General features: G+C 38.2%; 1 protein-coding gene across 12 annotated transcripts in view; it reads left to right on the top strand.

Annotated features, from left to right (window-relative positions):
• The window catches only part of TBC1D5 (TBC1 domain family member 5), a 587,897-nt gene that overhangs the window by 464,766 nt on the left and 102,702 nt on the right, over positions 1 to 20,429 (top strand). The gene's annotated exons all lie outside the window — the stretch shown is intronic.

The following is a 20,429-nucleotide window of genomic DNA, read 5'->3' as shown; positions in this document are numbered from 1 at the left end:
CTAAAAAAATCTGTGAATCCTTGATGCTTTTGAGCCAAACAAAAATATTGGATGAAGTATAAGAGAGAGAGCTTCAAACACAAGTATGAGAATGCCAGGCATTGGGTGGTAATCCCAGCCTTTGGCTCCTTGGCAGAATTCCCAACAGTCATGTTGGCAGTTGTCGAACTGTCTTTGAGTCAGTCTGTCTGTGGATCCATTGCCAAGCTCTGTCTGATCGACTTGGGCCTCCAAGTTTAATGTAAATTTTAATTCTAAAGGATTTCTGCTTTTCTCTCGGCTGTTGACTTCAACATTTGAGTATGACCTCTATTTATTCTTTGATAGATTTAAAAGATTTTATTTCCTTGTGCCTATACCCATTTTGTACAAAAATACACAATTTTATATCATTTCTCCTACACAATATTTCATTAAGTATCAGAAATATAATCCATCATTTCTCTGATACATAAGATAGCATATTTTTTTTCCTGATAAGGCTTAGGAGTCTGATTATAAGATAAAAAATCCCATATTTTTACGTATTTTGTTTTATAAAAATAACCACAGTATCTATAAAAGGAAAAAAGAATGCAGTTACTCGTCAATGAGGTATATGAGTTTTGGTCTGTGAACTTAAGGTAAGATCTATCAGCTCAGCATTAGGAATTCTTAGAATCATACAGAGTGTGGAAAAAACTGTTAAAATAACTATTTGAATTCTCTACCTATATGATTTATTTGGTTTACTGAAGGGAGAAGTGAATATGTTATCTAAACCTATCGATCTTGGTAATTTCTCCCTGGCTAAATATGGTTGATCTTGCTATGAATCATCCACTCTTCTAGATGTAGGATTCTATATAACAAATCAATCAGTGTTATTAGTAAAATCTGTGATTTTAATAGAGTACTTTTTATCTCAATAAGGTAGTGTACATAATATTAAGTATAATGAAGCCAATTCTATAAGCATTAAAAAATATATTCTCTAAGGATTAAGAGGAAAAAAATAGCATAAGTATCTCTAAAAAAACAGTATTCCCCACTTTTACATTTAGGATCTAACTAAGTAAAAACATGATCAAGATAATGGTCCAAAATACAGGACCTTAAGCTGATATTTCTGAGACAGAAGAGATTGATGATGAGGAGAGAATCACGTTTAAAAGGTTGTTGAGAACAAGTTTATAGAATGATGACATCTATAGGAAAAATAAAGAAAGCTGTATAGTTTAAGGGGCTTTCACATGGCTAACCCAGCAAGGTGATAGGTTTAGTTAAAGAACAAGGAGACTGAATTAGAAATCAGGACACTGGGTCAAATCTTGACTCTGCTAATAACCATCCTTGTGATTTGGGGAAACTCATGCTTGCTGAATCTTGGTCTTCTCTTTTGGGGTTGAATTAAATTGTCTCTAATGACCCGCCCAACCAGAGCTCCTTTGTCCACAAAAAGCTGACTTACAATGATCTAATAAGATCCAGTCCAGTGCTACAAAGGTACAAATGGAACACACACACACACACACATACACACATAGAGCAAGTTTATATATGACATAGAAATCCACACGTGGACAGAGTTTTCAGTGTAGTAGTGTCATTATAAATTCATATAGGAGGCCATTTATACTAAGGAGGAAGAAAAAAAGGGCAAGGAAGATGATGCTAGTACCCCGTCCATATTCTCCAAAAATCCAAACATCAGAGTGCTTAATTTTTTTCTATTTATTATTAACAATGAAACACTTAAAATACTTGAATCATTCCCAATTCAAGTAGATCAGAGTAAGTATATAAACACATGAGTCTCTGTGAAGCGAACTAGTAGAAGGATGAGATTTGAGGCATGAAAGTACATTTTCACATAGCCCAGTACCTTGTGACAGTAGTGTTGAGTGCTGCTGACAGACTCAATAAAATAAAAATAAACAAGGAACTCTGAGCCCTCCAAGTTCATTGCCAGCTTCAGAAAAGCACTTTGTCCTACCGCTTTCCATAAATCCCAGTGGAGATTGCTCAGTTGAGAATAGACTCTGCAACTAGAGCATGAGACACTGGGCTTTAATTGTTTTATATCAGATGTAGGCTTTACTGCGAAAAGATTTCTCATTTGAACAGACTGAAATAATGGGGCTGTAAAATGTAATAATAGGATCGTCCTCCTTCATAGTTTCTAAGCACTTGGATGTGCTTAATTTGGTCCTTACAACAAGCTATGAGGTAGGCAAAGCAGGTTATCTTTCTTCATTCTTTTTCAGTGTAGACAGATTAAGGTTATGTGGCTTTCCCTAGGCCAAAAACTTGTAAGGTTCCAAGCTAGCTAGAATGGCTCCATGACCCTTATATGTATCCATCCCCTCCTAAGATTCCCAGCATACCTTCTACTTCCTTCAGGAAGCCATTCCCAGGCTTAGATAGGACATGTTTTCCCCTTTGAGTCCCCATAAGAACTTTGTATTTTAGCTATTTGCTTATTTATTGCATCAATTATTCCGTATGATCCTGCTCATTTATTAGCATTTAGCTTTGTGTTCTGCAGTAGTCGGTATTAAGAAAATAATGGTAGAATTGAATTCTGACGCAGTTGCTAAGCCTCTTCCAGTACACCACACTGACTCTAATCTAGGTGGATCTCACTCACCTCACGTATTTCTGGAACCCATACCTATATTCCATGGAAGCCATTGCTAATTGTATATTTGTCAGCTGCCATTTTTATCAGGATGGTTAATGAACTCTATAACTTGAACTTAAAGGGCATCTAGTTCCTTAATTTACTATGTGTCAGAATTGTTTGAAAACCTGTTACCACCTTGAAGTATTATGGAACAAAAAAGACATAACGAAGAATCTAGTTAATATACCTCGCTGTGACTTTCAGAATTTCAGAACTGCAAGGAACCTAGAGATCTAATCCAGCTTCTGCTTCTGTAGATGAACAAACTAAGGATCAAGGTTAGAGACTTCTTTAATACAGCTTGTCAGTGGTAGAGCCAGCTATTGAACCCAAGTCTTCCAACTACCTTTCCACACAGGAACTATAGTTTTAAAAATAGTAGAATCCTGGGGGGCGCCTGGGTGGCTCAGTCGTTAAGCGTCTGCCTTCGGCTCAGGTCATGATCCCAGGGTCCTGGAATTGAGTCCCACATCGGGCTCCCTGCTCGGCAGGAAGCCTGCTTCTCCCTCTTCCACTCCCCCTGCTTGTGTTCCTGCTCTCGCTATATCTCTCTCTGTCAAATAAATAAATAAAATCTTTAAAAAAAAAAAAATAGTAGAATCCTATTTACTAGTATCTGTCATAAAAACTATTCAATTTGTAATAGACATTTAATTTGCATCTGTAATAAATAAAACTGCCATGTATATAAGTGAAGTGGACCTAGAACTATTTGAAATTTTCTTAAATGTATGCTATATAAAGAGACCAAATGTCAGATATCTGTTTGTAGCATCCTATACTCTGTTCACCATAAATACGGTTTCTATACTTAGTTCCTCAGACCATGTTCCTAATTCTCATTTTCTTGTCTTTATCATATTAGAACCACTGAGCAGATTTCCAAAAACAATTCACTAAATGAAGTGGAGGGATAGAAGGAGGACAGTCGGAAAAATATGAAGTGATTAAAAAACATTGTTCTAACTAGTTGTTGAAATTCAAAAAAAAAAAAAATTTAAAAACCCAATTAGAAACAAAAGTCATAGAAAATGTGAACATATTGTGTTCCTTAAATAACCAGATGTTCTCTCCTTCCTGAAGGCAGTAGGGCTAGGAATAAAAGGTTTAAAACTATTGTTTTAAGTTAACTGTGAATTTTGCAAATCTGTTTTTACCCTTTAGCAAATAAAATTCTAATACGGAAACATAAGCAAAGTAATTTTCATTTTTCGGTATTCTCTTATTTGTGTTGTGTGTTGAAGTGTTAACCTTATCACAAAGACTTATTACAAATGAAATACAGTACATGGATTAACATTTTAGATTATGTAGTAAGAATTTGACAGCCACTGTTTGTTTTGAAGACTAGAATATTCTCCAAAAAATATTTCTAGTAAGTTTGCAAGCAACCCTTTTAGCAGTGACTGCTATTGTTTATGGAAGAAAATTGCTAGAAATAAGACAATTTAATTTCATAGTCATTCTTGTACACAGAAGCACACTATAAAAAATATAGTGTACAATGTTCTTATGCTTGGCCAATTCTGTTTTGGCTTTTATTTGGAGTTATATTAAATTTTGCCTTTTTAAGTTATAAAAAGTCTAAATATTCAGTTTTCAGATTTTATGCAGGTAATAGATTTTTACTCTTCTAATTCCAAAAAACCCCACTGTAGGTGTTACTTTTTAAAAATATCAAATGGCTTTGGTAAAATGTATCAAATTGAAAAATGGTGAATGGATCCAAGCCTACTACCAGTCAAGTGACAATGCTGGAAAATGTGTATCACAGTAATGGTACTGTAATTTTTTCCCCTCTGAGTAGTAAAGAACTTAAAACCACATATATTAACTCTTTGAGGAGGATGCACAGCATCCATTTATTTACTTTTCATGATGTTCCACACATCAGAGGTTCTGTTCAGATTTTCCAGCATTAGTTTTTAATCGGATTTTCTCTTGTAGAAAGAATGCTACTTCTGTTTTCTTCATCCTTTTTTTATTCCCTAAAAAGCTGGAGCATTTGTCTGAAATCTGCCATTCTTTGAGAATCTTTTTTTTTTTTCCTCTGTTAATGTCCCCCCCTCAAATATTTTTCTTTGTATCTGAGCTATGTAACTACATGTTATTCTTTTTTTATCATTAGATTACAGCCAACTGGATGTTTATTATTGTTAATATTTAGGTATTAGTGATTAATCAGATATAGACTTTTTTGACATAGAGCAACATTGAAAAACCCTTAAGTTTTACTTCTGAAGTAAATGGTGACTATCAAAAATCTGCAAAGAAGTAATCTGAAAATCTTTACTAAACCAGTATTTGAAATTTGTTCTTACTGTAGGCATTTTATAAAGTAGAATTGTGTTTCTCAAAACTTGTTAAGGGTTTACTGGGGACTTCAAATAATTTTGAATTTGTTTTATAAAAATATTTTTAATTAATTTATTTATTCAACAAACCAGTTTTTATTGTATGCTATCTAGAATTCAACAGGCATTGTTTAGATCCTGGTGATATATATATATAGAAAAAGATGTGGCCTTTATCATAATACACAAGTAAACAAGAAAGTACTCAATTTCTCATGTGTTATAAAGGATACAAATAGGGTATCATAAAAATAATAAGAAGAGGAAGAATCTGGGCTGAGTGAAGACCTAATTATGTAGGTTGGTCAAAAGGCCCTCTCTCTGGAGGAGATACCATGTTAGGTGAGAACTAATGGAGGAGAAGGCGTCAGCCAGACAGAGAACAGGGAGAAAAGTCTCCAGACAGGGAAACAGCAAACATTCCAAAGTAAAAAAGTGCCAAGACTGTTGATGGAACTGAAAGAAGACCTACAGTATGACTAGAGCCAGGAGCTTGGGGGAACCTGCCTGAGACAATGGACGAACCAGGGAAAGCTGGTTTTGTGGTGATTCTTCTGATGAGTGAGACATGCTCTCATTACAAACTACTCTTACTCTCAGCCAAAAGTTCTAAGAACTCTTCTTAAATGAGTTCCTCACTTGGTAGAGCACATTCACTTATTCAGACATCTAGGCTGTCACATGGATCTGACCAGTAGGCCATTGCATGAGTTAGGAAGATTGGCCAGGCCCCTGAACATATATTATGTCTGTCTCTTAAAATACTGTCTTGGCTTCCTTCCATACACTACCAGTCAGTGTTGCTTTCATTATATCAATTTTCTGCTTCACTGTGTAGTGACAAGGGAACTAGACCAGTCTTTCTCACCTACCAAAATGAGTGCTTTGCTAGGTGCTTTGCTAGGTCAGGGATTAGAGCTCCAACAGCACTAACCCAGTGGTAGCCACACGAGGGAAGCACAGAATTCAGGTTCCACTCGTATCACAGCCTGCTGTGTGTATTGGGCAACTCACTCCTTCCTTGAACTGTAGAATGAAGAGGCTAGACCACATAACCCCAGTAAACCCTTCTGGACCTATTTTAGCAAGATACAATTCAACAGATACACTTTTTAATTACCTACTGTGGGCAGAGCATGAGAATTAATCCATGGGACTAGGACATGTCCCTTATAGATGTAAAGAACTAATCGTTATGGAATGTAACTTGAGTGAGAGTATTGGAGGAAGAACAGCTAATTTGGACTTTGAGAGTCAGAAAGACTTCCACTTGGGAGAGGCATTCCGACTGGGCTTTGAAGAATTTTCTTGGGAGATGTTACTCTGTCTTAAGAAAACAGCATAAGCAAAGCCCCTGAGAATTGCTGAAGCAAGTGGCCAAGCTGGGCCTTGCCGTTCTCCATCCCGACTCACTCAGTGACCCCCTCAGGGACCTAGAGAATGACATTGTCCCCTCTCAGTACCTCATGTATTAGCACAAACTCATTTTTAAAAGTCTATCAAATGTGTTTTAATGTGATAGTATTTTATTTGGCATTAATTTATATGGTATTCCAATTTGTGTGTTATTATTCAGCATAAACAAATGTTGTATGTTTAAGTGAAAAGTCAGCATAAAGCAGATTTCATCCCAGTGATTTTAACTAGATTTATTGGCTATAAATAATTGCTCATAGTATAATATTTGCTCAAAATAGGCATGTCTTTGTTTAAATCTTGGAAGTCACTCTTGGGAAGCTTAGTGATTTTTCTTTTGGGTGGCCAAAGAGAGCTGTGAAACTTTGTGGCAAAGATTGCTCTGCATGTTTTAGATGAAAGGGTTTCTTCTCTGAAACAACCAATTGCAGCAGTGATTTATTTTTCCTCAAATAACTAAAGAAGAGACTAGGATGCATGGTTAATTCTGTTCTGATTAACAATAAATAAAATAAAATCTACAAACCATTCCCCTGCCTTTTATTTGATATCTTATAAGTAAGGCAAATCTAGGTTTTTAGGGGGAAAATATTTATTTTAAATAGATTACTTAAGCTTTTAAAGCTATTAATCCTATGCCTGTGTGTTTAGAAAGGCACTAGGAAGCCCCAAATGTAAAAGCATTAAGGTATTACAACACGTTACAGCGATATGTTTTTGATACGTCCCTGAGGCCAAGGAATGAAGTGTCGGCCCTGCTTCACTGCTGACTTGCCATTTTACCCCCAGAGAAATCATTTAACCTTTTGCTGCCTTAGATTCAGGTTCATTAATTGTTTTTTAAAAAGGGATAGGTGACTGGTGAGGCTTTAATTAGCCTATAATCTCTAAAAGTCATTTGCAGCTCTAGATGCTGTGAGAATCTAGCCAATCACTTATTCTCCTTACTGTAGATGAAGTAGCTTATTTAAAAAGAAAAGGCACTACTTGGAGTTGTTTCTACGTTGTCTTACTGTTACAATTTCAAGAAATTGAAAGTTACAGATCCCAGAGTATGACAAAAAGATTATAAACTTAAAAATGGCAAAATAGGAAAAAAAACTAATTCTTTTTAATATAAGTAGTTGTGGCCACAACAGATATTTTATTTGCCCCTTAAGTATCTTAGCTCAGTGAATATTGTATTGCTAATTTAAAATATTAAATATACCATTTTATAGGAATCAAAGTCAATGCATTCAAGTAGTACACTGCATAACCATAATCAGTTAACTTTGTCTTATTTAAATACTTTAGGCAAGAAGTTATATCTGTTCTAAGAACAAAAGCAAAACAAAATCACAAAAGATTTTATCACAGAGGATTTTTAAGTGTATTTCATGATTTGTGTGGTTACTACATAGGGAAATGTCAGGTAGGTCTGCGGATATTTGCAGGCGGCAGTTTGCTCAGACCAGCCTAGCGCTGCCAGCACTCCAGGCCCCGGCCAGTTCGGCTCTGTGTCGGGGGGTTCGCTCTAGCATTTGATGTGTGAGCAAGGTCCTCGGATGCTGTTTGTGACATTTTCCAAGGAGCTTCATATGATTTGGAGTAGCTCTTTATTTACTTGGTTGATTTTCCTGGTTTCAGGAGGAACTTTATCGTTTCATCTCTCCACATTGTTTCTTTCTCCAACATGTATATTTGTTCATTTAGCCAACATTTACTGAGCTCCTGCCATGTACCAGTAGCATGTAAAATGTCTCGGAAGTCCTGAATCATGTAAAGAAGGATGAACAGGATTTGTGGCAAGTGAAAGGAATAGCCACTTGGTTGATGCTCTCACCTCTAAGTCTTGGCTAAGGTGCAGTCTTCTCAGTGGGAGCACCGTGCGGTTGCCCTGCCCCCACGGCCCCCTACACCAGCACACCTGATCCCCGTAGCCTGCTCTATTCTCCTTTCCATGGCAATGATCACCTTCTATCAGAGTAGATCATTTGTATGTTATTTTTTATTTTCTGTCTCCCCTGCTGATGTATCAACGCCATGACAGAAGTGTGTTTGGTCTGTTTTATATTCTGTTACCCAAGTACCTACAATAATGGGTGGATGAGTGAGTGAATGAACGTATGTTGACTAATAACTCCCAACCAAACCCTCAAGCTCTCTGCCAGAGGAGAATTTATGCTGTTCATTGCACTTCAGTTCAGCAACTGTTTATTGCTTCCTGTGCCGGGTCCTGGGGATATAATGAATTAGGGGGACACGGTCCCGTCAGCACAAGGATTGCAGTCTAATGCAGTGGATCTTAAACTGTGGTGTGACAAAGAAGCACCTGCGGGATCTTGTTATAAATACAGATTCCCAGACATTCTAGTGTAAATAGCTCTGTAATAAGACCCAGAAATCTGCATTTGTAACTGTTCCGAAACTGCTCAGCTGCGGACACCACTTTAAGAAACAGACATTAGACTGAGAGAAAAGTTATGACACAAACTGAAAGCCAGACATCTAAAAACAGAAGCCTGGCTCTAAACCAGTGGTTTCAAAAGTGCAGTACGTGCATATGCAGTGACTACACAGAGATCATCCAGTGGAGCATGGGAAGAAACTACGGAACTTCTATTCATAGTCACTTTTCTAAAAAAAAAAAAAAAAGAAAAGAAAAACTGAGCTTTACTTCTTAATGCACAAATTCATATTGGTGTCTTCACAAGGCGCATGTGTCAGCCAGTCATGTATCTGTCACCTAGGAGGTCTTGTAAAGGAAGACGAGACTTTTCTACACAAAGGCATTGACAGTGGCCTCCTTCCTTCTCTCTTTGCTTTCACTACCTTGTGCCTATTGCCGTTTCCATATGCCCAGTTAAGTGGATTTATGGGCTGTGTTATCTTAAATGATGGGATATTTACAATACCAAAGAGATGTCAGGGACCATGGACATCTATTGCAGGTTCACTAGGTATCTTTTGCTAACACACTTAAAAGATTTCTTCCTGAAAAAAAAAATATACTTCAAATTTGCTTACCTCTGTTGTGATGAGTAGCTGTTAGTAATATGTTACCGTGCAAATATTTTAAAAAAATAAATAATTTGTCTCTTCAAATTAAGATTCTCATTTTAATAATGAGAGAAAATAGGAGCTTTTTCAAAGAAATTCATGCTATGGAAAGAACATTTTAAATTTGAATATTTGGAAACATTTCATCCATTTGCAGTGTTCTTGCCAAAAACAATTTAAGTGTATAATTTATTTAAAACTTTCTAGGTACACTAAAAAGTTACGGGAACAGAATTTTCTAACGTGGTTACTCGTATCCCAAATGAAGCGGTGAAGTCAAGTTTGAATCTGTTTTTTAAAATACAGAAACATAATATCCTCCAGTTAAATTTTAAGAGCTGTACAATGGTTAATTTTATGTCATCTTGACTGGGCTAAGGAAACCCAGAAAGCTGGTAAAACATTATTTCTGAGTGTGTCTGTGATGGTATTTCCAGAACAGGTTAGCATTTGAATCAGTAGACTAAGTGAAGATTTCCCCTCACCAGTGTAGACAGCTATCATCCAGTCTCTTGAGAGCCCAAACAGAACTAAAAGGTGGAGGAAGGGCAAACTTTGGAGCTGGGACGTCCATCTTCTCCTACCCTAGGACATCTGATTCTCCTGGTTCTTGGGCCTTGAGATTCCAGGACTTACCAGCATGTCACCCCAGTCTTTCCCTGACCTCCCCCCAACTGGTCCACCTACACTTCCCTCTTTCCACACCCCAGTTCTCAGACCTTAGAACTTGGACCGAATTACACCGCTGGTTTTCTTGGTTCTCTAGCTTGCAGTTGGCAGATTTTAGCGTATCTCAGCCTCAGTACTATCACATGAGCCACTTCCCATAATAAATTTCTTCTTATATATCCATATATATCTTACTGGTTCTGTTTCTCTGGAGATCCTCAATGCAAGCTGATTAATATGAAGGAAGATAGAAATTGTATTAGTTTAACGAAAACAAAAATCTTGGCGTAATTGGTAGATTGCACAATGAATGCCATACTTTAGCAAGGGAAGCAAATAATATCCTTCCTCCCTTCAGACCTGTGACTCTTTGTAAGGTAGCTTTTTCTGGAGTGTCATTGACAAAAACTGACTCTCACAAAGCATTTAACTAAGATTTTCAAAAAGTAAAGAAGCATGTTCAGTCACATCAATATATGCTAAACATATATTTTTAGGAAGAGCAAAAATTACCATTATAAGTAAACTATTATGAAAATTAATTTATAATTTATTTCATCTCTATCTCATTTAAAAATTCTATTGTACATATATTTTCTCATGTACATAATAGATTGGTATAAATGGTACATGCGTATGACTTGGAAATAAATAAATACGCACATATTGAGGGTACAAACACACACACACCCCGTTTTAACTAGAATAGGAATAATGAAAGTTGAGGAGTCCCTGCTCTAGACCAGTAGCTCCTAAAAACTGATCCAGTTGATTCTAATGCTTAGCTAGGATGAGAATCTCAAGGCTGCTTCCCAGTACACACACAATTCTGGAGTCCCCATAGACACACACATTAGCAGAGACAGCTTGGTAAGACACAGGCCTTACCTTTATCCGTGTGAGTAAGAGAGTTACCCTGAACTCCTCTAATTAAACTGATAATATCTTCTAGACCATTGACTTTCACTGAGAAGTATACCTATTCCATCCTAGTCCTCTTGTTGTGTTATCATCATTTGGACTCATTATGCACTTTTTGTAGATGGTACTAATAATTACAAAGTAGGGCCTTTAAGACATTCAGTTATAGGAACATGATGCATTTTGCAATTTCTTTAGAGGTAGTTGAGACTCTAGAGATCAATCATATAATTATACCTTCATTTCCTGTTGAGGCCTTGATGAGGGTGAGGTGAAATACCCAAAATCATCCAGAATTCAGTGGCATAGCTAAGACCAGTCCCCAGGCTCCACTCCCAATCTGGAGCCGTCCGACATCCTTCTCCTTGGCCTCACTCTCCCTGCAGACTCCTGGGACAGAACTTTCTCAGTACCTCCACACTCACCATTTCCCCCCCACTTTCTCTGTAGCCACAAGGAAAATTAAGATGAGTTGTTTGGTCTTGTATAGTAAACACAATACAGTGCATTTCAACTTGATTATCCTTCCAAGGACAGGTTGTTTACTTCTGATTTCACATTTATTCACACTGAATACTGAATTTGAAAATTGGTCTGTTGTTAGTTTGCCAAGTCTAGCCTCCAGGTTCCTGAAGTGCAGTACCCAGTGAAAGTGATGGGGAAAAAGTATAAAAATAATATTAATTGCTTTTCTATAATGAAACTGATCTTTGAGTTCTTTCCTTAACTATGCGACTGTAATGGCTACCACTTAGGTGGAAGATAAGACAAAAAAATAATAAAATAAAAAATAAAAGTGAACCAGTCGAGAGAGCCAGTTCAAAGGGTTAAGAATGACAGTGTGAAATGCAGAAGAAAGGGCGCCTGGGTGGCTCAGTTGGTTGAGCGACTGCCTTCGGCTCAGCTCATGATCCTGGAGTCCGGGGATCGAGTCCCGCATCGGGCTCCCTGCTCGGCAGGGAGCCTGCTTCTCCCTCTGACCCTCCTCCCTCTCATGCTCTCTGTCTCTCATTCTCTCTCTCTCAAATAAATAAATAAAACCTTTAAAAAAAAAAAAAGAAAGAAAAGAAAAGAAATGCAGAAGAAAGGGGAGAGAGAGAGAGAGAGAGAGAAAGCAAATATATGAGAATATGAATAAGAATTAAGCAGCTGAAAAAGAAAGTCATCTTGGACAACTTTTCTACTTGAGAATAAATGTGTGCATACTACAATGATCATTCAGTTTAGTTGTTACAGTGTATTAAGGTTGATCAGCTGCTGTAACAAATGAACCCCTATGTTTGTGTGGCTTCCTACAGTAGATGTTTAAGTTTCACCCAAGTGGCAATCCATTATAAATCAGGGGTGGGAGTGTCTCATAGTCACACAATTCTTTGGGCTTCTGCTAGCCCTGCTGTTTTCAACTTTGACCTTCCAGGGTCACCCAGTACATTGACATCCCCAACAGGTGAGAAAAATAGCTGGGATGACAGTCCTTGGGAGTTTTTAAAGCAAGGCCTGCAGGTGGCATGCATCACTTTCACCACATTCCACTGGCTGGAACTCAACCTTTGGCTATCTCTAACCACATACGACTTTGGAAAATGTAATTGAGCCACGTGCCCAAGAAGAGGAGGAAGCAGGTAATCCGCCAGTGGCTTTCTAAAATGAGAATGCTTCTGGTTGCTTTACCTCTTCTGCTGTTTGAAAGGGCCCCCTCTAAGGGAAAAGCTAAAATCATAGTGGAAAGCTTGTGATCTTAAATCTCACAATCTGAGAAATCTGATTTTGTTAGCACTCTCCGAAAAACCAGGCCATCTCTCAGAGACAAACTCCCAAAACTGAGCTCAAAAGGCTGATGTGTGGAGCCAGTATGTCCCTTTCTCTATCTACAGTGATAGAACATCTTTAAGACTGACATCCTCATGCCCCATGTCCACCCCATTCACCTCCTGTTGGCAGACTTAGAGGGATGCTACATCATTATCAGATTACTTACAGTGAGGGGGGAAAAAAACAAGTTATTGAACTATTTTGACCGGCATACTGTAGACCTACATGGAAAATGCAGTTAGAATCAGAGCTCCTTGGAGGACCTGGTGTCAGATGGATGCAGATGGGTAGGCATATTTAGTGAAACCAAGCTATGAGAACCTAGCATACCTACTCCACAGTAAGGATAGTCTTCCTGTGGTCCTAGGAAGCGCATGGCCCATTAACCACTAACTCAGGCTCTCCCTCCCACTGACTCTGCCCATATGTGCCTCTTTGACTACTTTTCTCTGCTTCCTTGGCAGGCCCTTTTTGACTGACATCTTTTTGCTTTTGATATATATTAAACATGTAAGGAATATAGTCAGACCTTGTTAACCTGAAAACCACCTGGTCTTTTGAGGAAGGCTTTGCATACTTCTATTCAGAGGTACTTTGTGTTAATTTTACCATTTGACCTTCCCATAGTTGTTGGGTGCACCTCAGATTAGTTATTCGTAATCATTAATAAACTTGATTTCTGAAAAGGAAAATTGGAAATACTTGTCTCTTCACCCACCATTTCAGGGATACTGACACTAACATCTTTTTACTGCATGGTTGCTTCAATAAATCAGGAGTTAGGCTTCAGGTTTTTCTCTGCACACTGTCATTCTTAGCTTCTTGACAGCCCCTTCAAGTTTATCCTCTGTAGTGTTTACTGAAAACGTGTTGAAGAGATATGAATTGATGAAGTTGAGAGCTATAAGATGTTTCACAAAATTGTCAGCCATAGGTCTGACCATCATCACGTTTTAAGTTGGGGTTGTTAGTGATTTGATTCTGGCCTTTTCTTGAAGTTCCTATTGTAATACAAGTGCCTTATTCATCACTTCCCTCTTTCTTTCTATAACAGTAGCAATAAAAATAGAGAGTATTTCAAATTACTTCACTTAAAGTAAATGTTGTATGGTGCTTACCTGGCTTGAGCTATCATTGGGGAATAGCACCAAATGGGAAAATTTGAAGAAGGCAGAAAAATGACAGGAATGGCTGGAGTTGTTTTCATAAACCCAGGAAAGAGATAAACCCTTTAGCCTCATCTTTCCAGCTAGTATCTGAAGAAATCCCACCAGATTTTCTCATAAAGGTTATAATTGAATGTATCTAGTTTATATTCCACTTACAAGAGGACCCGCTGATGAGAATGTCAGCTATTAATCTGAGATCAACTACTTAATTTATTTAATTGATAACATCTTATTTAAGCTCTCTTTTTGAACTTTCTTTCATTTGAGTTCTAAGACTAACCAACCATGTAGGAAACAGCACTGAACAAAACCTAAATTTCAGAATATACTTAGGACTTACTCAGAAGAAACTGAACTCTGATTGAACAAGGGAGAAGAGATTTCATTATCGCAGAGGAAATACAGTTTGGTGTCCTGGATGATTTAATGTGTGTGTATGAATATTTTTATTAAAATTATTGTCATTTTCTAGCAACCATTCATTTTGGTGTAAGAAAGCAAACTGCGATATAGATAGATAGTATGAGCATTCTGTTTCTTTTTCCTGTTTTCTCTCCTTCCTTTCTTTTTTTTTAAACTAAGATTTAATTGTGAGCTTCTTGAAAACAGAAAATGTAGAGGATAACTTGAAGGAACATTTAAGAGAGTGTCAACAAGGCTTAGTGAATAATTAGCTATGGGTGGTGAGCAATTCATTGTATTTCCCAGGTATCCAGCTATTGATTGAGTTGGTGGGAAAATGTTTGGATGAGCAAGTTTGCAAGAGTAGCTAAGTATAAGAAGGTTGGATAATGAATTGATTTTGAGTAGGTTGTGGGATATCCAGGTAGAAGTGTCCAGAAGGCAACTGGGGGGAATGTGTGTCTAGTGTTCAAAGGAGAGCTTTGAACCAGAGGTAGAGATTTAGAAATCGTGGAATATGGACATTAATTGTAGTTGAGGTATTAGAGGTCGTCTCAAGGAATGATATGTTGGGGAGATGAGAAGAGAACTGGGACAGGAATCGTAGGACATAGGAGTAGGGGCATGAGGAAGGAGCATATGGAGAAAATTCAGAATGTGGGAAAACCATGAGAAGACAGAATTACAATGGTTTAAGAATAGATAATTCCAAGAACATGGAAATGGTTAGTGACAAATTTTGTAAAGAGATCAACTAAAAAACGAATAATGCTGTTGACAATTGCTGACGTATTTAGGGTGCACATTGAAGGGGAAATAAAAGTGTCCTTTTGTTCTGAAATGATGCCGTGAAAAATACAAAAGAGAAGCAACAAGATTGTAGATGATTGAGAATTAGAAAGGGAGAAGGAGAGAGAATGTGGAACCCACGGTTGAAAATAAATTAGTAACATAGTGCTGTTGATAACCAAGGAATAATTATTATCAAATACATAGACAATGTGGCATTTGTCAACCAGAACCTTACTAAAGTAGTAAGTCCAGGTTTTCATTCTTAATTTTGAGATGTGACACATTGTGAAATATTATTTGAAAATATATAAACTGATTATTTAGAAGAAACACAGATAAAGCTAGGAAAAAATGATCAAGAGCATATACTTGGATCTGAGATTATTTAGCCCAAAAAGAAAACAGAATTAATTAACAGTGTTCTTCAAACTTTCATGAACCTTTACATAAATGAGAGCAGCCACCGGTATTTGTAGCCAGGAGAAGTTTGAAGATAGAAAGGGATTTCGTTCCTTGGTTAGTATCTCCAGGACTTTGGTGAGACTCCTAAGTACCATTCTGAACCTGGTTTTTTTACCTGTAAAATGGTGATGCATTTGTTACAAAAATCCAGTGACTATGAAATAGTATTTGTAAAGGGCCCAGTATGATCTGGCACCCAGTAGAGGATAGCTGATGCTATGTGTACTTTCTCCAAGAAAAAGAAGCAAGACTAAATGGACTTGAGTCTATTTATGGCATATTTAAGCTGTGGGTTTTTTTCTTTAAATTTAGTGTTTAATTGGTGTCCACAATGAATAAGGTTACTTTTAAACCTCATAATTTTAAAAGTTTTCATTCACATAGAAAACTTCCCAGATAATTTAATGATACAGCATATTATGACTTGTTGATTTTTTTTTTAATTGTCTGTTGCTTTCTATGTAACTTATATACAGATAAAGTGGGATGGTTCTAGAAATCATTAGTCATTAAATAGTACAGTCTAGAAAAAGAAGTTAACATTTCTTTTTTAAAGATTTTTATTTATTTATTTGAGACAGAGAGAATGACAGAGACAGAGAGCACATGAGAGGGGGGAGGATCAGAGGGAGAAGCAGGCTCCCTGCCGAGCAGGGAGCCCGATGCGGGACTCGATCCAGGGACTCCAGGATCATGACCTGAGCCGAAGGCAGTCGCTTAACCAACTGAGCCACCCAGGCGCCCAAGAAGTTAACATTTCTTTCCTTTTTTTATTTTATTATGTTATGTTAATCACCATACATTACATCATTAGTTTCTGATGTAGTGTTCCATGATTCATTGTGTGCGTATAACACCCAGTGCTCCATGCAGAACGTGCCGTCTTTAATACCCATCACCAGGCTAACCCATCCCCCCACCACCTTCCCCTCTAGAACCCTCAGTTTGTTTCTCAGAGTCCACAGTCTCTCATGGTTCGTCTCCCCCTCCGATTTCCCCCCTTTCATTCTTCCCTTCCTGCTAGCTGCTGCTGCTTCTTTTTTTTTTTTTTAACATATAATGTATTATTTGTTTCAGAGGTACAGGTCTGCGATTCAACAGTCTTACACAATTCACAGCACTCACCATAGCACATACCCTCCCCAATGTCTATCACCCAGCCACCGCATCCCTCCCACCCCCCACCACTGTAGCAACCCTCAGTTTGTTTCCTGAGATTAAGAATTCCTCATATCAGTGAGATCATATGATACATGTCTTTCTCTGATTGACTTATTTTGCTCAGCATAATACCCTCCAGTTCTATCCACGTCGTTGCAAATGTTCATTCCTTTTTATGGCTGCATATTATTCCATTGTATATATATAAATATACCACATCTTCTTTATCCATTCATCTGTCGATGGACATCTTGGCTCTTTCCATAGTTTGGCTATTGTGGACATTGCTGCTATAAACACAGGGGTGCACGTACCCCTTCGGATCCCTACATTTGTATCTTTGGGGTATATACCCAGTAGTGCAATTTTCAACTTTTTGAGGAAACTCCATACTGTTTTCCAGAGTGGCTGCACCAGCTTGCATTCCCACCAACGGTGTAGGAGGGTTCCCCTTTCTCCACATCCCCGCCAACATCTGTCGTTTCCTGACTTGTTAATTTTAGCCTTTCTGACTGGTGTGAGGTGATATCTCATTGAGGTTTTGATTTGGATTTCCCTGATGCCGAGCGATGTTGAGCACTTTTTCATGTGTCTGTTGACCATTTGGATGTCTTCTTTGGAAAAATGTCTGTTCATGTCTTCTGCCCATTTCTTGATTGGATCATTTCTTCTTTGGGTGTTGAGTTTGATAAGTTCTTTACAGATTTTGGACACTAGCCCCTTATCTGATGTCATTTGCAAATATCTTCTCCCATTCTGTCGGTTGTCTTTTCATTTTGTTAACTGTTTCTTTTGCTGTGCAAAAGCTTTTTATCTTGATGAAGTCCCAATAGTTCATTTTAGCCCTTGCTTCCCTTGCCTTTGGTGATGTTTCTTTTGTTTGTTTGTTTTTGTTTTTTGGGTTTTTTTTAAGATTTTATTTATTTATTTGACAGAGAGAGAGACAGCGAGAGCAGGAACACAAGCAGGGGGAGTGGGAGAAGGAGAAGCAGGCTTCCTGCCGAGCAGGGAGCCCGATGTGGGACTCGATCCCAGGACTCTGGGATCATGACCTGAGCCGAAGGCAGACGCTTAACGACTGAGCCACCCAGGCGCCCTTTGGTGATGTTTCTAAGAAGAAGTTGCTGCGGCTGAGGTCGAATAGGTTGCTGCCTGTGTTCTCCTCTAGGATTTTGATGGACTCCTGTCTCACATTTAGGTCTTTCAACCATTTTGAGTCTATTTTTGTGTGTGGTGTAAGGAATTGGTCCAGTTTCATTCTTCTGCATGTGGCTATCCAATTTTCCCAACACCATTTGTTGAAGAGACTGTCTTTTTTCCACTGGACATTCTTTCCTGTGTTGTCGAAGATTAGCTGACCACAGAGTTGAGGGTCCATTTCTGGGCTCTCTATTCTGTTCCATTGATCTCTGTGTCTGTTTTTGTGCCAGTACCATACTGTCTTGATTACAGCTTTGTAATAGAGCTTGAAGTCCGGAATTGTGATGCCACCAGCTTTGCTTTTCTTTTTCAACATTCCTCTGGCTATTCTGGGTCTTTTCTGGTTCCATACAAATTTTAGGATTATTTGTTCCATTTCTTTGAAAAAAGTTGATGGTATTTTGATGGGGATTGCACTGAATGTGTAGATTGCTCTAGGTAGCATTGACATCTTCACAACATTTGTTCTTCCAATCCATGAGCATGGAACGTTTTCCCATTTCTTTTGTCTTACTCAATTTCTGTCATGAGTATTCTATAGTTTTCTGAGTACAGATCCTTTGCCTCTTTGGTTAGATTTATTCCTAGGTATCTTACAGTTTTGGGTGCAATTGTAAATGGGATTGACTCCTTAATTTCTCTTTCTTCTGTCTTGTTATTGGTGTATAGGAATGTCACTGATTTCTGTGCATTGATTTTATATCCTGCCACTTGACTGAATTCCTGCATGAGTTCTAGCAGTTTTGGGGTGGAGTCTTTTGGGTTTTCCACATAAAGTATCATATCATCTGCAAAGAGTGAGAGTTTGACTTCTTCTTTGCCGATTCGGATGCCTTTTATTTCTTTTTGTTGTCTGATTGCTGTGGCTAGGACTTCTAATACTATGTTGCATAGAAGTTAAGATTTTAATAGCTGATGAGAGCTCTAGAATGACAAAATCAGTAAGTGCATTCTTTCCTCACCATGCTGCACTGCTTCTCCCCATAACCCTCCCCTCACAACACAAACATAGTTTAATTACTTTTTCTTCAGATTGCTCTTCCATTGTCACTTCCTCTGAGAAGTCCTCCCTTATTTCCCTGACAAAGTAAAATTTTCCTATTGTGAACTTTCATAGCACCATATGTCTCCTTTTCTAAGTGTTCAGCACAGCTACAGTCCGACATTGATAGATGTATTTATTTGATTGTCTCATTCTCTAATATAAGCTCCGTCAGGGCCGAGTCATGACTGAGGTGTCATCACTGTACACCCAGTTAGCTAGCAAGTGCCTAACGCATAGGAACTCTGCGGACCGAAGAATTCATGGGTGGGTGGATGAATGAATGGAGACAAAGGGCTGTTTCTTTCCCTATTACCTTTCCACCAGCTCTGCATTCTCTTCCCTCTGCTTGGATTGTCCCCTCGGCCTCTCCCCTTTCAGCAACTTCACAACCTTCCTTTTCCATCTGGTGTCATTGGCGCTCGTTGGTTTTAAAATGACATCCAGCTCCTCACTATTTCCTAGGAAAACTCCTCCGAAGACCCAGGCCACAAAAACAAAACAAAAGTCATACAACCTATTGCCTACAGACAGTTCAACTCAATTGAGAAAAGTTCATGAAATTGCTCGTCTCTCACTTTATAAAGCAAGTGTCCTCCCTGGCCACTCAAGCAGCTGCTGGTCCGTGAGATAAGCCATCACACAGGGGCGGTCAGATCGTCGTGGCTGGCCACGTGCACTCCTGCTTCCTAGGGTTTCCTCTTACAACAGGCCGCTCCTGTGACTGCTCACTGCACTGTTTTTCATCTGTTACCTGAACTGTGGACATGATAGTAGTGTGTAATTGGATCTGGTGAGTTAGGATTCTGTTCATCTGGACAGACTTCAAGAGTACTGTGAGATCACACTCACTGCCCATCAGCCTTTTGGGAGTTTTTTTCCCAAATGCGCATAATGGTAGCCTCTTTGGCTTCAGCTCTCATACAAGGAAAGGACTTGCATGGGCATTTAAGAAATGCCTTCTCTCTCAGCCTTTCGTTATTCATGCATACCTGCAGGTCAGATAATTTTTCACCGTACTTCTCTGCGACTATTTTCTTTTTATTTTTTTTCTAATTTCAGTATAATTAACATACAGTGTTAATGATTTGACAATTCTCTGCATTACTCAGTGCTCATCAGGATAAGTGTACTCTTAATCCCCTTCCCCTATTTCACCCATTCCCCCCACCCACCTTCCCTCTGGCAACCACCAGTTTTTTCTTTGTTTTGTTTCTTAAATTCCACATATGAGTGAAATCATATGGTATTTGTCTTCCTCTGACTGACTTATTTCACTTAACATTATACTCTCTAGATCCATCCATGTTGTTGCAAATAGC

This window comes from Mirounga angustirostris, unplaced genomic scaffold (genome assembly GCF_029215605.1).
Source record: "Mirounga angustirostris isolate CCGP_5_RB_7025 unplaced genomic scaffold, mMirAng1.0.hap1 SCAF_1, whole genome shotgun sequence".
Classification (NCBI taxonomy): Eukaryota; Metazoa; Chordata; class Mammalia; order Carnivora; family Phocidae; genus Mirounga; species Mirounga angustirostris.
This window is presented reverse-complemented; position numbering and strand designations above follow the sequence as displayed.